Source organism: Mycteria americana, chromosome Z (genome assembly GCF_035582795.1).
Source record: "Mycteria americana isolate JAX WOST 10 ecotype Jacksonville Zoo and Gardens chromosome Z, USCA_MyAme_1.0, whole genome shotgun sequence".
NCBI classification, from domain to species: Eukaryota; Metazoa; Chordata; class Aves; order Ciconiiformes; family Ciconiidae; genus Mycteria; species Mycteria americana.
This window is the reverse complement of record NC_134396.1, coordinates 41,668,630-41,687,385: the sequence shown is the minus strand read 5'-3', so window position 1 is coordinate 41,687,385 and position 18,756 is coordinate 41,668,630.

The following is an 18,756-nucleotide window of genomic DNA, read 5'->3' as shown; positions in this document are numbered from 1 at the left end:
CTCTGGAGTGGTACAAATAGCTCTAAATCTGCACACTAAGAGAAAATGCTGCCTTTCTCCATCTCTCCTCTTCCTCTGCTCAAGGGTAGGTGCACTAGTCCTTAGAGCACTATTCTCTGTCCCCTTGTTTAGGGGGACACTGATAAGACAAAAATCTCAGCCTCGCGTTTCCCTGCCCTCTGCATGGAGCACCCCAACACCGGGACACCAGTCTGCACACCGTGATGCTTAAACCAGAGGGAAAGGCACCATGCCATTGAATGGCCACCTCCAGAAGTGCTCCTCCAGAGGTGCCGGGCTGCAAAACAGCCAAAACACGGAGCACCAATGTCCCTTCAAGAGCCGGTCCCTCAAGGGTGGGAAGGAGGTAGCATGAAGGGAATTTCCTTGAATATCCTGCTGCACTGAGGAGAGAAAAAAAGAGACATGGGAAAATATTACCCAGAAAAATGCCACAGGAGAATTCTGAAAAGTCATTAGTAGCTTATTACGGTTTCATCCAAAAAGCTTTTAGCAAGCTATGAATAAATACCCTCTGGAATAGCAGTCTAATATATTTATCATATTTTTCAAAAGCCTTCAACCAGTTTTACTTAGAATGTAGCTGTTAACAAACAAGTGAAAGCATGTTTGTTTTAAGAAAAAAAAAAAAAAAAAAAAACATATTGCTCCGTTTATTTGTAACATGACACCCTCGGTGAGCTTTCTGCTTGCGTCTGTCCTTGACCATACTATTTCGATGGCCAGTGAAGGTGTATGGTGCTGTATCTGGATTCCCAGAAGAGACAGACAGGTTAACTCTCTATGTGCACCAGATGACCTCAAAAGCTCAATACTATAAAGACTAAACGGTAAGTGGGTACACACTGAGTCAGTGTTTGGATGATGTGTTTGTCAGTGCTTCAGCAGCACGGATGCTCACGATGAACGATGCCCACATTAGGAAGGCCACCGCTCGATAGGGAACACTCGGGTCTATGAAAATGAAGCAAGGCAGCAGGGGGAAACTACTGTCATCTGCAGTCCCTATACCAGTGACATCTGCAAGACAATCATTGAAGACCAAAGTTTGGTGTTGGGGCTGGCAATAACACGCATGAAATAAAAAAATCTGTCTTTTAAAATTGTCTGAAGAATGAAAAAGAGAAAAAAGAAAGGAAAAAAAAAAAGAGTGACAAACAATAGGTTAGGCCCAATAAATCCTTTTATGAAAAATCAGACTGTAGTAAACCAGTGAGTTGGAAGGTCCATATGGGAGAAGATCCACATTCCCTTCCTTCCTAAGAAGTAATCTGTTCACAGGCTATTTTTTCTGGCAGAGTTTATTTGTAATGTTCTCTAACTTGCAGGAGATGGAGTGTTTCTATAGGTAGGAAAATTCAGATAGCTGTGACAAAACAGAAAAAGCAATCACCCATCGTGAAAAGTCTATTAGCTTATTAAGTAAATTGTTCTAACAGAGGTGGGTTATTTTAAATCAAGTTCTGTCAAAACTTACTGATGCTTTACCCCATTTCTAAGCACGCTGAAACACTATCACAGACAGTAAGTAACCAGTTAATTATGATGAAGGTGTTCTTCTATGAATAATATGTTCCTGGAACAAAGTATTACAGAAAAACAAGGTTTTACACTTATATTGAAGTTTACACAAGATAAAAAATCATGATGTGTTAAATATACATCTCTAATACTATAACAAGATTTAGGTACTGGGGAGCAAACAGCTGACAACTGCAAGAGCTTTGCAACTCAAACTATTACTTGTGTTTACAAACTTTATAAAAGTAAATTCAACTCAGAATATTTTTTTCCTGCCATTTATATATATAGCTATGATACTGCCAAAAGCAATTTGACTTAAATAGCTCAGCCTCCAAGAAGTTAGACTGGCACAAATGTGCATCTCACAGAAAACCCCTTCATTTTTTGCAGGTATTTTGTTTGTTTGTTTTGGGTAGGAAGTGAGAAGGCTGTTTATTTTTCAAGTTGTAGTAGAATACCCAAAGCAGTCTTCTGCTTCTTTTTTCGTAGCCTCTCAAACAAAACGCAAATATTGTAAATTGAATTCTAACCACGAGGCATCCCATTCATTGCTGCATTACTCTTGATGTCACTGCTTTCATTATTACACCAGTTATACACTCCGTAATGGACAGGACACAAATAAAAACCATCCAAACCAAAGCACTGTGCCATTTAGTTCTTCAGCGCTTTCATGTATTTATCCCTGCACAATGAACTTCTGCAAAGCAGAGGGTTTTCACCGGCGCTCACATTTAATTCGGAAACTGATGGAAATAGGATGCATGCATGGATTCTCCCTCCCCTGCTGAGCAAGAGAAAACCCAGAAGAAAGCCATTTCACCCATGGGAAACAGTTTGATTAATATTTTCAGAAGAGGACAGAGGAAGATGGTCTGCAGCAGACAGACTGACTACGACCGCATTGTGTAACGCACCCATCAGAGGCTACTGTCAACAAATCGGCAACAGGAGAGGACAAGGAGGAAAGACAGTCTGTCCACTCGCACGCAGGGAGCCAGGCAGCACACTCGTGGGAAACGCTGGGGATGGTAGCGATGCAACGAAACTCCCCAACATTCCCATTGCCCCTGCTGGATATCCAGCACGGCCATAGTCCACTTTTATGCCGCCTGCCTTATTCCCACGCCTGTGCACTGCCACCGTGCTCCGACGGGCCGGCACGGTGAGCCCTGCGGCAAGGTCCCTGCCACGCTGCTGTGCTGCACATAGGGCCCGTGGGGCTGCCCCTCTGCAGGGCGTCTCCTGCATCTGCCAAAGGTCTGCTGTGCCCCACCAGCCCCCGTGGCAATGGCTGCGGTGACTAGAAAGGTAACAAACACTCCCCTATTCCCACCTGCTCTTTATGCGTAAAGTTTTTTTTTGATTTTATGAGGAACGTAAGCTGCTTTTCCTTAATCTCATTGACTAATTAGAGGGCTGTGGTGCATGCATTCCTGCTAAGGAAGGAGGCATCAGACCTCCTGACTCACTCTGCCAGCTTATCTAGCTTCCCCGTCCATCAGGAAAGGGCAAAAGATGGTAGCTGCAGCTACTCGAGTAAATCGAGCATGTGAATGACCGTTCTTTGGCAGGGAGGGCAGCTGGCACGGGGTAGCCTGGATCCATACTATTAAAACTCTTTTTTCCAGAAGAGGATGGCTGGATGCAGACTGCCTGCTGGATGTGGGCTCTGGCCCATGCTAACTTCCAAATGAGTGCCTGGCAATTGTCTAGGAGAGCAGTAGCTGGCAGGGGCTGAAACTGCAAATGGGACTGTTTTTACAATTTAAGAGTGTAGATAGTCGGGTTCCAGCGCCTGGGAACATTCCTTACGCTGTATAGCTTACAAATATAGACAACGCCAGCATGCATAGCTATGCACTGCCCTCACCCCCATGTGAGCATGGTCTGGCAGCTGGAGAAAAGACTAGCTAGAGCATCGGGCGACACTCTGCAAGGCACAGGACATCACAGCTGAATCACGGCCTTCAAGGCTGATTCATTGATGATCTTAAATTACACACATTTTATTTTAAACTGCCTCCCCTGGAAGCTAAAAACTATTTTATTTCCCCTAGTATAGGAACCAGGAGGACAGTATGACCACAGGTCTCCTGTTCTGCTTGGATGGGAAGTAGCAACAAATTAGTTTTTACTTCAGTGCCACTGGGACGTAACCTAGCCTATGTATTGAAGAGTATGCAGGTATTTCTAGAAGAGACCTGAAATATAATATACAAGTACAGGTAGCTTGATGAATCAGTGTAAAAAGAAGAGACCTAAAATTGAAAATGTGATCATTATAAATTATGTATTGCGTACCGTAAAGAACACTAGAAACCATACAGTAACGGTACCAAGAGCCACAAGCATCAAACCAACAGTCGTTTCCTAAAAAGGAGGAAATAAACTAAACCCATGAGACTTTTAATAGTATTAAAAGAGAGGATTAGGGGGTTTTGAGGGATTTTATTATGATGATTTCTGAAGCTTCCCTTCTCCTTCCCTTCCCCCATATCAAGACCTCACAGCAACAAAACGGTGCTAGGAAGACAGCAGACCTCTGCCTTCTTCGGAGGGCTGCATGCAAGGGGCAGAGGGATCTCATGCCCTGCCCTGTCTGAGATGTCCCAGCAAGGAGCACAGCCTTCCTCAGCTCTTTCTGCAGGCAAGGGTGGAGAAGGTCCTCAGAGCCCCAGCCAGCTCGCAGCTGTCCTTCTCCAAAGCAGCAGGGCACCCAGGTATGACACCTATCAAATACTGACAGGCCAGAACAGAAAGGGTCCACAGGAAGAGATCCTGTTTCACTCTGTTCCTGTAGAGAGTGAGACTGTTAACCAGCCTCTGATGATAGGAGAAAATACTCCTATGTCAGGGTTCCATGACATAGGACTCCATGTCATAGGACTCATGTTCCATTGAACTTCATGTCAGGGTTCAGAAAACAAAGGCGGCAGCAGGAAGCTACTTGGGATTGGTGCTTCAAAAAAAGGGCAAGAGCACAAACTGTCTGGCACCACCACGGCCGCCCATTTCCTACAGTAAGGGTCATTACGGTGTTCCTTACCTCTACCCAGTGGGCAGCAGGATTCAACTGATGGCTAAAAGCAAATGGATTACATTTCAGGTGTTAAAAAAAAACTTTGAGCTCTAACCCTGCCCAGAGAAAAAGCTCCTTCTTAAATACAGATGGCTGTATTACAGAGAAAGAAAACAGATGTGAACAGATACCTTCAAGCAGAAGACGCAGACAGAGAATCTCACATGCAATGTCATCTCCGAGGGGAAGATTTTAAACAATCCTCAAGTATTCAGCTAGCTGCAATACACGACAGAAAACCTCTGTCCATCATTTTTCACTTTTCAGGAACGTCCCCATAAAATGTGCTTGAACCGTATTAGACTTGCTCTCCCTGACCCAGCAATGGGCTGGGGAATCTGGTGCCTCAGATATTTTCTGAAAAGACACCACTTGTCATATTCAAGGCAGGTTTCAGTTTTCTATTCCTATATTAGAAAATAACAAGCTAAGGCATCCCCACCTAACTTTTTCTTTCTTCCATGACATGATTTTGCCAGTAAGGATTCCCTAAGATCATTGCATCACCAGCACTGTGCCAAATACACAGCACAGCAGTACTTCCCAGCCCAGATTTATGTATGCTGTACCGAAAAAATGAACTAAATTATTTTTCTGAAACATAAAACTTTATACAGCAGGTGGGACAAATAACGACAGTTCTCATTCAACCACTTAAGAATAATTAATTGCCCTTATCTGACAGCTGGATCCAGTAAAGCTAGTAGAAATCTGACAGCTGCCACAGCTAGGGTCTGACTGGCTTCGCTGTGGTATGAGCTGACCTACTGCTTCACACACATAGCAGGTGAGGGAAACAAAGGCCAGGTCTACACTGTGCATCAACACTATTGCCAGTGCCATCGTGTCAGCAAGGAGAGTGATTTCTGATGATGACCCTGTAATAGGAAAAGACCTGGTTTGTTACAGTTAGATGCTCCCAGAAAAGTGCTTGGGCACTGTAGGGGTTTTTTTCCCATTTGAGCTATACAAGTAATGTACCTTTAAACATATTCTCAATAAAGGGAACCTGTAAATATAGCTATGCAGGCAAATCTTTTCAATACAGACCACAACAAAATAAAACAAGCCGCACTTTCAGCAACTCTACGAATTCCAATCCAGATACCTTCAATAAATGTAAGTCAACATCACTCCAGGGACTTTCACGCAACTATAGTTTATACCACTGAGAAATTACATTTTCCAGATCAGAAGACAAAGAGTAAAATAGTCAAAGGGGACTTGCTAGGTTCCAAGTGAAACACCACACTTAAGTAGGCATTTATTCCTAGAAAACATTTGCTCCAATCTCTTGATACAGCTGCAAAATTAAGTATCTTTAGAGTTTGAGGCGCAAGGCATTTTCTGCCAAGATTTAAAACTTGCTTTTTCATGTCATATGAAGAACCTCATTCTTCTTCCTTGTTTTGATTTAAAAGAAATGTCAATCAGAACAGAGGTGGGCATGTTAGTAAGGAAACCTAGTCCCTGGCAAAATGGGCCTGAAACACAGTGAATCACTGGGATGTACTCAGCCCAGGTCCGAGCCCTGCTGCTAGAAAAGTAACGTAGTCCTTAACACATAGGTGCCATCTCTGCTTGGCCTTTCTCACTGGGAGAGGTGGTTTGTAGAGGCCAAATTCTCACAGAGCCAGGTCTGACACTGGCTTTGTAACCTTGGGCAAGTCACTTCACCTCACCATTACAGTTTTTTCTGCTACAATATTAGTGACTGCCAGGATGAGAGAATTTACTAATCATGGTTTATAATACTTCAAAGACAGCTGAGGGAAATCAATTAAAATTGAGATAACCCCCTAGAAAAGCCCCTAGAAAAGAAACAATCATAGAAAACAGCATTCTTCAAAACTGTGTCACGGCAGCAGGTCTTGCTTCTCGGTCCCACGGACTTTGTACCACATCTCTGCTCTAGCTTTTCCCAATGCATTGGAAGCACGAAAGGGTAGGAGGGGCACCTGGAGCTTTGGGAATGGCATGAACTGTGCACTGCTTCCCAAGGGCAGGGCACGCAGGGTGGGATGCCAAGATGCTTCTTGAGCGGGAGAGTGGGCTGGCACTGCACGCACAGTGGGAGCACCCACGGGAGGGAGCGGTGTGTGCTCCCAGCCGTACTGCCCCCGGTCCTCTCGCTATTAAGGGAAAGAGCCCATACAGAAGGTACCCACCCACACAGAAAGATGTCATCTCGGCATGTTCCCCTGCAGGCCCCTAAAACCTCTCACCAAGTACTCTACACCGTCTGGATGGTTTGTGTCCTTCAGATGTCACCATGATGGGGGAGAGATAAAGTGAGTTGAGATACAGCGCAAAAAGGCATTTGAAAATACTCTCAGCCCAATACAAAATCAGTATTTTAACTTCTGAGAAAAGCACTATCCAGATACTTTTTTTTAAAATGCAGATATCCACAACTCATTTACATGCAATATATGCATCCACAAACCCTGCTCTAAATATAGACAGAGCTACCATCAAACGTTTAAACAGTTCATCTGCAAGTGCAAATGCGTATTAATGAATGCCAAAGGCACTGCATGTCCTGAGAGAAGATCATCTTCATAGTAGGTAGGGCTTGCGCCAGGTATGTTTTGAAAATGTCATTAGAGTAACCACTACACTCTAGTGGAAGATCCAATCAAAGTATTACTTGAACTACATTCTACCAGGGATCATAATAAGTGACTTTGCAAAAACTACTTCTCCCCAGAATCAGAGAGTTATGTAAATTTTTCCCAGATTTGAATTTCTCAAACCAGAAGAAAAGGTGCAGAGGGGAATCTGAAGAAGAACAAATGTTGCCTTGTTGATTTACATAATGCAGCAGGTTATATTGAAAATAAACCTATTTGAGAAAAACAAATGCAGATACCCATTATTTAAGTAAAGTCAAGCATGATAACTATGTGTGTAATGAAGAAAATGAAAAAATACCACTGTATACTAAAATTATTTCTGTGTTTGTTTCAGCATGTGAAAGTGCTGTTTGATTTGTTTAACTGGTGAACACCTCTGCCCATTTAATTCCACTGTAATTAGATTATGATTGCTTGGTACGTTCTGAGTGATTTTGTAACCTTCACTCCACTGCTTGTGTCTGGAATAGCAAAAAATAAAAGAAAAAAATGGAACAGACCAGTTGTTTACTTATCATTGTGTTTGTCTTAAATTTTTGGTGTTTGAAAACAAGTTAGTTGAGCTCAAGCTCATATGTCACACAAACAGAAACTATCAATCCATACTAAATCCTTTAGGGTCTGCAGAGATTTTATATAGAAAATTATGTCTGGTTTGGATTTTCAGTCTCTGCGTCCCAAACAACACCTTTGAAGGTTTTGCTTCTGTATCTGAGCTCAGGTTCTCCTCCACCTTTGGATGGGACTGTGGCATGTCCCTGATTTTTACAGAGCAAGTCTGGGTGAACAGCAGTGTTAGTAAGAAAAAAACAGAAAATCTGTTCCCAATGAGTTATATTCAGACACTGTGCAATATCCCATGCTACAGTTTTTAAGACTGCCTGTTAGCAAAGCAAAGCCCGTACTGCAAGACTGTCAGCCTGAAACTACGGACCCATTTGGTCCTGCTCTCTGGGGATGGTAGGTCTATGCAGGAAGGCCACTTCTGGAAGCCCTGCATCTTTACTCCTCTCTTTTCTCCTCCTCCACAGCATTCACGTTCAGTAAAGCACTGCTTCAAATGCCTGTGTCCTGCCCTGCTGGTTTATTCAAGCAAACCACTAAATCCATGGCAAAGAGTGCCTTCCTAACAGCTGCGGACACACGAGCCAAAGGAATTGATTTTCACAGAACAGAGAAATCTGAGAAAGTTTACACAGCCCTAATATAGCCACAGCTATTTTCAGCTTAAAAAAAAAAAAAAAAAAATAGAAAATCCCCTGGCCAAATGCACTTCACAAGTCAGTGATAAACACAAAACACCACTTTCTACCTGATCTGCTTAAATTGTGCCCAGCATGGAAACAGCTGCAGAGTACAGCATGGTTCATTACAGTACTACTACTACTACTGAGTTTACACCAGCCCCCAGCCCAGGCAAGTAACCCTGGAAAGATTTAACATGCTTCTTTCCTTTCACATTCAGTCAACACTAATAAACATAGCACAACTCTCCTTTTCACAGAGGGACTCTCCCAAGCCCACAGAAAGGGCAAAGAGAAGCATGCAAATACTACAGAGATGAGCGCGGCATGAGAAGTGCCCCAGCGAGATGCTGTTCCGCTCGACGAAATGGTAAAACCAGCCTATCACCAAATACGCTTATCTCAAGCTCTCTACTCTTCTGCTGTTATCTCTCATCAGGTTTCTAGCAACACCACTTCCTGCTCTTCCCCAGCCATCAGACCACAGGTTTCTTCATTTTGTGCGTTTCCTTTTGTGTGGGAAACCAGCACTTGCGCAAGGGCAAAGTTTACAGGTGGGGAAACTTAAGTCCTTTTTCCTTAGAAGAGGTACCGTAGGGAGAGCTGCTACTTCAGATACAGGCAGTATACAGATACTTCAGATACTTCAGATACTTCAGATACATGCCGCACTCCTTCACGCTGCAATTCAGCCCCAGCACCGCTTTTGCCCTCAGTCTCTTTGTCGGTGGCACTTGCCCATTCATGCCAAGGCATGAACGAGAAGTATAGAGAGCAACTCGGTTGGGGAGAAAATGCCAAGCAACCTCTTCAGCTAGCATCAGATGACCAAAGTCCACTCCAACCAGGGGAACTATGCTGATTCACTCCATCTGAGGGTCAGCTTCTCCCTCTGTGCTACAAGAAATCCTGACATGCCTATAGGTATTTTTTCAAGCAGACCTCAAAGGCTGGTTACAGAAGAAGCTGAAAGTCTGACTGGCTGGTGAAAGAGCTGAGAAAAGTCTCAGCAGCAGAGCTAATCAGGGAAAGCACAGAAAAAAAGTCATTTGCAGGGTCAGTCAAGCAGGGACCTTGGCAAAGGCAGAAACAGAAATTGCTTGGGCCTGTGTCTGTGCTAGGGGTTACGTACACTAGTTGTTGATGTGACTCTCACCCATGCCTCCTACGGCAAGAGGCTGCCAAAATCCGCAAAATGCTATTGCTGTGGCAGCCACTGCTGGAAGTCCTTTCCAGCACGCCAGTCCTGGGAAGAGCACCCTCGCGCCGATCACCCCGATGCCTCCAGGAAGGGACGGGCTGTCATCTGCAGCCCTTCTCTGCTCTCGCCTGTCCTCGCGGTGGGTTCAGATGCTTCCATCCCCTACCCCAGAGCAAACTCCCAGACTAATCTTTACGACCTCTTTAACAGCAATGCAAAGGACAAGAACAGATTATCAAGTCCCTTTCATCACAGGTTTTAATGCTGAGGTGGGGTACAGTGTTGTTTCATCAATGCTACTTCTTTGGCTCTCTTTCTTGCACCAAAACTCAAACATAGGACAAAACTCAAGCATGCCCTAGAGAAGGAGCTGAGCATGTTTGCTTTCACAAGACAGTTCACTCCTCCTGCTTAAGTTCGCTCACCAGCAGGTAAGCTATTCCCAGACAGACCACTCAAGGAGAGGAAATGGGCATGACCAAGCTGCCTGTTGGCAGGAGTTATATGATGCACTTATCTTCTCATTAGTGTTATTTATCATTTCTAATGAGTACATCAAATTAAGAACTGATTTTTTTTTTCCTACCCTCACAGAAGACATTATTTTTAAATTGTTCCCTTCCTTCTTTCCTTCAATGATTGGAAACCTTTGCACTTCACATAAGGGTTTGTAATACTTCTCTCTAGTGAAATCTGAGTTAAAGCTGCCACACTTTTGGCCTTTGAAAATACTGTACTTTAATAACTGAAGATGTCACCAGGCACTCTCACAGTGTGGCTGGTAGGCATAAATTAACAGGAACCCTCAGCAGCCACAAGCAATCACAGGTACTTCTTTTCTTCAGGACATTAAAGAAACAATTAATATAGTAAGCAAGGCACCACGTTCCAGGCCCTGCAGGTCTTATCCAAGGTCAAACACTTCCACCCCTATACACCACAAGCTGGTTTTGCAAGCAGGCAGGGACTGTTTAGCAACAAGCAAGCAACAAAAAATTATCTGTCTGCGGGGATATAATTCATTGGAAGTTCTTAACTTCTGTTTTGCAGGGACCCTGGCTGTCAGCAGCGCACTGCTGCTTTTCACATCAGCTTCTCCACTACCTACCCAGGAAACTGGGGGTCATAGCATAGCATCCCAGCACCTGAGCGTCCCAAGGGTGATGGCCCTACCGCCAAAACACCTACAAGGGAGTCTCTGTAACCTCCAGCTGCAGCCAGGGAGGCTGCACCAGGGACACGCACCCGCTTTGCACACAAGCATGCTTCTGGCATTCTGGGGAGCCAGGCCCTAAAAAAACAACCCACAGATTTTGGGCTTAACCTGCATAAAAATTAAACTATGCAGCAATACATTGCTTGCAATTTAAATTCTCTCAGATGAAGAAAAATCACAAAGGAACTTTTTTCTGGTGATTTCTAGTGATTATTGAGCACTGCTTCCCTATTTCTTGAAATGCAAGTAGAAATGGGCTGCAAATAAATAAGAAAGACCAACATGTACATCTTCAGCTCCAAGAAACTCCAAGCTCCAAGAAAAACTTAATGAAAGGAAACGGAAACTCCCTGGGAACCAGCAGGTGCTGGAACACAGCAGTGCTTCTGGTCATCATCCTCGTTCTGGAGCAACATAAGGGAACCAACAGAAAAGAGCAGACACTTGCTCAAAGACAAAATGACGTTTAAAGAAAATTGAGATTTTACAGGGATGCTGAGCGACTAACATATTTTGTGCCCATGCTTCTCTACAGCTGTGTGAAATGTCAAGCACGGAAAATCAGTATTTATGTAACTACATGTGAGAGAACCACATGGATGATAGAGTATGTCAGAATTTCGACTGGGCATTGAGAGGAGCAGGAAAGTGGGATTAAAATACTGCTCCCCCACTACTCCAGAAGCAGACCCTGATAACTGGCAGAGAGGTTCACCTGGAGCTCTGCCAGAAAAACACACCGCCTCTGACCCAACTCCACAACACTGGGAGGGAGAAACCATCCCCCAGTCTGTATTTAGAAGTGGGATCAAGAGCATTGCTATTGATACCACAGCAGTTTAACTCATGATCGCAAAATTAATTAGGTCTTCATTTGTACCATTATGCAGCAAATCACATTTCAGCAGGTCTCTGGGCATTTAACCTGTCAGTATTACAGCCAGAATCTGAATTCAAAGGTGGAGTGTAACCATAAAGCCAGACAGATTTTCTTTATAAACTAACACCTCATTAATAATCAACTATTACAATCTAACAATTAGATTGTCACGACCGTAATTGTGCATTTACTTGAAATCAATTATGTAATCACTCGGGGTATCTGTGACATACTTGTGAATAAATCTGGAAAAGAGTCATGGAAGAGGTTCCCAGGCAACCCCTAACAATATCTTCATATCATATTATCAAGGCATTTGAACAGGGTAGATAAAGGCCAAGCACGGCATGGCCCACCTCAGATGGAAAGTACAAAGGTACCACTGCACAAAGCCTATAAAACAAAGTGAAAGGGAAGTCGCATGGAAAAATATGTAAGTGGAGAAGAGACTAAAAAGTTTTAATGCAGCATGCTACTTTGAGCCTGACTGAGATCAGGAATTTTTGCAACAGTTTTAGTAATAATATCACACTTGCAACACAGATCCATGCACTGCAAGAGTTAAAAAAAAAAAAAAAACAACGGGGTTAATATCTCTTCCGTTTACTCCCCTTTTATGGATTTTGGAATGTTTTTGCAGAAGAGAGGCTGGTCATGATGCCTTTGTTGGTCAAAACAAAGACACATGTGAATTTTGCTTCCATGTATCTGCACATTCCTAAGGCCTGAAGTAAGCTAAATCACTGGAAAAACACTGGTGATGATTTTCTAACAGACAACATATTCTACTCTGGAAGATAAGCTTTCACTTAAATAAAGCTACTTCCCCAATCTCTGGACTGTATAGACAGCTTTAAGGGAAGAAGAGGGTGCAAATCAATACTGCAGTTACGGCCAGGTCTGTAAACAACCGTAACAACAGCTTGAGAAATGTGCGCTCCTATGATTCATGTAAGTGAACTCTTACCTCAGACCATTAGCAGGTGTTCAAAGAAGGGAAATGGGAGCCCTTTATTGATATTTTTCGATTTTCTCAAAAATGCAGAATTTAAAACCTCATGCAAGGATACACCTGGTAGCTTTTGAGATCCCTTCAAATATATATATATTTTTTATTTACTACAAATTCAGTCTTAGTACTACCACACAGCACCTTTCTTTTTTTATGGGTGATGACTGGAGTTTCCACAGAATAATGAAGTCCATGATTCTACCTTGATAGTCTGCTACTCTACCACTGCAGGAGAAGAAAAGTGTCCTTCTAAAGAAATATTAATTAACCTCTTCAAATCATCACTCAGCTGGCCTCCTAGGAATTTTTATTGGTTTTGCTCTGAGTTATAGTTAAGCCTCCCGGGTAGGTACATTTTAAGGTAAGCCTGAATCTTGAACAAAGCAGCTCAAAATGACCTTTAGCACATCTGGAATATTTTGCATCACTGAACTGAGCACCCTTTAATACTGAAGACAATACTCCAGTGTTGTCTAGTGTGGATAAAAGCTTAGTCTTCAGCTGGAACCCATAGTTTCCTCTTATTAAAGTAATTACATAAGAAACTATGTCTTAAAATCAGTTCTTTGACCGACATTTCTTAGCACTGAACATTCAGTTCACTCTTAAATGTTTCATCAAGCCATCGTTTGCATAACAGTAGAAGTTTATTTGTGTTATTCTAAGTCTATAGTGACTTTGTAAAATATTGGCTACAGTCAAGTATACCTCTACATGCAGCATTTGTTTATTTTTACAGCTTTATTATATGGAAACAAAGAAGATGAATACATACTAACTTTGAAAAAGGTAGGAACCTGTTGATGGAAAATAATATTTCACCCAAGTATTCTGGAGAAAATTACAGTGCTTTTTAGAATTTGATCACAGGGACCTTTATTTATCATTAAATCGCTAGTGTTTCCAGCTATAACTAATAGTACCTCAGGGTAAACCTAGATGATGAACACCTGGCTGTTGGAGGTCTGACTCAAACTGGCGTTTTGCTTATAAAATGTTCTTGAGGTACTAACATTTTGGAGCACAAAGCAGAGGAGGCTGCCTGCTTTATTAATGTCCTCCTGCTGGTGGGAGCTCATACCACTCATACCACTGCTGGTGAATTGGTAAGAGGAGGATGTGACCAAACTGGGGCCATTCCTTGGCAACCACGCTCTCTTTCTTAAGGCTAATTTATGATTAATATACCAGCTAACAGAGGGCTGTGACTGACGCTCAAGTCACCCTGCTGCCTCAGGGCACATGACAGCTGGCAAAGCAGTCTATACACTGGAGATTAAACAAGTTTGTCCTCATCTGCTTTTAAAAGAAATGTACTATTGCATTAACTCATGAGCAGCCATAAACTGTACAGAAAACTTTACAAAGTTTCTGCTGCCGGTGAAGCTGCTTTCAGCAACTCTGGGCATGGGCTGTTACCTTACCCCACACGCAACCTTCCCGTCATTGTTTTGTTTTCACAAGAACTTGCAGCGCCCGAGGCTTGCGTGGAGGACGCCTTGAGGTTATCAAACTGCCTTGCTGATGTAAAGCAGATCTCTCTCTGAAGGATAAACTGGAGACTACACCACCCTACCATTCAAACGAATTGCTTGATGGAATTATAACCAAAAAAAAGAAAGAAAACGCCTGTAGTCTGATATACAGAGGCCAGGGCGGAGGCTGGGAGGGGTTGGGGCTCCCTTGCTGGCCATGGCCCCAGCCCCAGCCCCTCCATCTCCAGTGCATCGCATCTGCACCGCACATTCGACCTCTTCACGCCATAGAAGCACGTGTGGGGTACTTTGGGATGGACAGACAGACGGTGAGGGGTTTCTTCCCTCCACTCAGGCCCAGGCACACAGCCACCCTCCGGGAGGGAAAGTTCCCTGGGCACCAGCTCCCCACATCAGTGGGGCAGCTCCGACTGGGAGGGGAGATACCAAAGTCATGGCAAATGCTCTCTGTGTGGGATTAGGAAAGCTTTGCTGTCATCTATCATTGCTGCCGTGATGACTCATTAACCTGCCTCACCCTTCCTTTCCAAACCTCTCTCTAATGTCTTCCCTGAGGTGTCTGGCCACTGCTGTAACCTAACAGGTAAATGCAAGGACCTCTCCATCGCTTTTCTGCTAAGCCTGGCATCCAGACCCTCTTTCTTCCCCATCCCCATCATGGGCCTCTCTGGCCACTCTGATGTCCACATCCCCTATGCTTCCCTCTATGGAAGAAGACAGATGCTGAGGTCATTTTCCTTACCCACCCCCTAAAAGCATGACACCCTTCTATCTTATGCAACTCCTTTTATCCACCCATGGCCTCCACCTTTCTACTATTAAAGCTCAAAGTCAGTGTTTTCCCTGGAGGCTGTGGATAGCTCTGTCCCTTCTCCATCTCCTGCTGTGATCCGCCTCGTGGGGACAGTACTGGCCACCAGCATCACACTGGGTTTGAGTTCACTGCAGAAATGGGAAGGCTCAGGTGTCGTAAATGGAGCAGTGGAAAGAGGGAAGTTTCTGCACTGCGCAAATTAGACATGGAAACATCTCCTTGTTTGTGCATGCCCACAGCTGCTCCACTCCATACATTTGCTTTTTGACCTTTCCCTTGCCCTGTTAGGGTAAACCCTCACTACTCCTTCCTCTTGCCGTCCCTCTCCTCAAGCCTCTCTTCAGCTTTCTAGTCAGTTCACCATGGCTAAACACAAAGTGTTTGGGAACAGTATCGTTACACATGATACAAGCAGCTTTAAAATCCAGACCAAGTTCGTAGTTCTCTGACTCACAGCTCTGAGCATCTTCCCGGAAGCAAATGCAACCCAGACCAAATCATCACTTTTTGGGTCCTGCTGCCCTCACTCGTGGCACCTGCAAAAAGGAAGCGCAAACTGCCTGTGCCCACCCCGTGGGGCAGATGCGCTCCTCACCATGCCCCGCAGCCCGCATCCCAGGGCTCAGCCCTTGGCCAGCAGAAGCTTCTTGGCATCTCCAGTTTTCCCTGCAACTGGTCCTCCTCTTCAGGGGACCAGCAGGATGGCTAAAAACTCCTCTCTTGTCTACCTGGGGCAGGATTCAGGTCCCTCTGTCAGTAAATCCGAGCACATCCGAGACCCCACCCGGCACCCCGACGGCTGGCGACGCGGCACCGCAGGGATGACTCACCCGCATTGGCACTGCGAGAGAGGAGCTCCAGCCACGGGGCTTTGGTCCGAGCGTGAACCTTCACCTAGTTTCAATCCTGTCTCCCAAAAGTGACTAAGAAAAACTCTGCACTAACAGATCTTCCCCCACCCACCCTGGAAAGTGGCACCTCCTGAGAAAACCATTAACGCTAATCTGGAAATCCCAGCAAAGCCTGGTGAGAATTGGCATTACTCATATTTAAAGAGGGCCTCAACTGAGCTAAAAAACAGCAGATCTTCCAATTGTAGAAAATAATTGGGAACAGAAACGTCAACATGCTGACCCCCAGCAATGGGGCAGCCTTGCACCCACTGCCTAGTGAGAGCCCAAGCGGCAATTTCTGACGTGCACGAATTAACGTGGTATCGTGTGCGTCCTGAGTAACACGGGAACTGCTGCAGCGTCGGAAGCTGCTGTTCCAGGCCCCCAGCTTTGACTGTCGCCACTGGACTAGGCAGGGTGCAGCGCACTACAGAAGCAGCTCACGCAACCCATCATAGAAAGCACCACCCAACAAACCGCAAACCTCTACCACGGCAAGGCCTGAGGCTCTGGAGAGCTACCTTGCTCAACCGGACAGAGCTATCGCCCAGCAAGACTTTCAGGTTCATGGAAAAGTACACGGAGCGACTGAAGGAGGGACATGCTGAGCTGCTGAAGGAAATGTCGGTACAGCTCTGGAGGAAAGAGGGAATTCCCAGATACGTACAGTCATTCGTTCTTAAAACAAGGATCGCTAACATTGAAGCGAAGATGGCTACGTGGTCTGTAATGGTAATTAACGATAAAACATTGCTCATGTTGTTTTAAGGCATAATGTATTTATGTGGTTGTATTCAGATAATGCTGCAGTTTCTGTACCTGACATTCCCCAAGCACTTTACCAAGCGTACGCATGCCACCTCCCTTCCCCACCACCACTGTTTTTTCCAGAGTTTCTGTTCTTCCACTCCTCCAGGGTGTATACAGGCATCACGACAGCACCTCAGGGCACGCACCCCCATCCTCACAACGCCCTTCCTTCCTCCTGTGCTCCAGCCGGGACCGCCACCGCAGCCCCGGGGCAGCCAGTAGGTGCTCTGGCCTCGCTAACCCTAATTCCCGTGGGGCTGAACTCAGCAGCAGGCTGAGGCGTTTCTGCAGGGCAGAGGTATACGCCAGCGCGGGCTGTAGGCAAGGGGCCTTCCCAAGAGCTCTGCCGCGTGGGAGCCAGGGAGGCGGCGCGGGGGGTAAGGTCGAGCAGCAGCAAAGCAGGGCTCTTCCGAGTGTCAGTGGACATAACCACAAGGCCTCCCTCCTTCCTTCCTCTGCTCAGCTGCAGGCACCTCCTCGCTAAATGCATACACGCTCTGCCTGCACGCATGCATACGTCAATAACATGAGAAACGAAAAAGCTAGTGTTTAGAGTCCAACTGCACCGGGGTAATAACGTGCAAGAATAGGGAAGGGACAAAACTGTTGCCGACCCAGAAAATGTGAAATGCAGCTGACGTGCTTGGTCACTGGGGCCCACTGCAGATGACAGGATGATCACTGGAGGGCCCAGACGGCCCAGGCCAGAGTTTGTGTCTTTTCATCTGCACTGTCCCCATCTTCTCTTTTCCTCTCCTTCACTTACCCCTCAACTGATGCAGTAATGTACAGTTTCTCCCAGTTGTTTTTAAGCTTCTGTAGGGCAAAAAAAAACCCAAGATGCAAAAACAACATTGCAGCAGTGTTGGGACAATGCAGACAAAAGTTCTTGCCTCTGACAAAACCAGCAAGGAGAGAAATTTAATTCCAAGCATTGCACAGTTTGGGAGAGCTCTGTATTGGCTTTTTTATTTTTTTCTTTTTTACCCTGGTTTCTGGAGAAATAACAGTAAGCTTGCAGGAAGAAAACCATTAATTTTTATGCTTACAAAGGCATTGTCAATATTTCTCTCTAAAAAGCATTGAAATTGACGGGGGGGGGGGGGGGGGCAGAAATCGGGATGTGCACATGTGTATGTGTTTATTAGGATGTGCACTCACAGAAAATGAAGTTAGAAAATCCTGGGCAAGCCCCCAGCCTGGCAGCACCCAGAAAGGGGTTTGTCCCTTCCCATGGGAAGCCCCTCGAGCCCATGCCAAGCGCTCAGGCTCACCCAAGGTGTCAGACTTAACTCAGGATAGAAATCAGGATTTTCCAGCGGCTGTATGTGGAGCTAACTCAGTCACCGGCCGCAGCACACACAGTTCACCTGAGGCCTTGCGTTGTTCAGGCTCACAAGAGAAAGGATCCCGATGTGGTTTAGAGGAAGCAGAGGACGCGTGCCATGCCAACTCCCTTCCTCCAGCACGAGGGAGGGATGAAAACCAGTTGCTTGGTGTTTCCCAGTACATTTGGTCCACGTTTTGAGAGCTGTGGATTACACAGTTCTTTTCTTTATCACAACTGTAAACTGCCTTTTTCCTACCTCCTCTTAAACTCCCTTATTCAAAACCCTAGAGGTGCAGCCCAATGGTGTGTCTCACATACAACTTTTTATGTATGTAAATGTCACAGTAAATTTTGGATACACGAATTTCCTAAAGGTTCAGCTAAACACACCTGAGGGAAAACTCATTATCTGAGTCAGAATTAGAATTCTTTCACCAAAGACTATTAATTTTTCAAATCAGTCTCATTGAGCCACCACATTAGCTTGCTGTAATACAGTAAGCATGGGGTACAATCCTGCTGTCACTAAATACACAGGGACAGGAGGTTAGGCATTACTAGAAAAATATACCTATTCTTACAAGAAACTAAAATGTG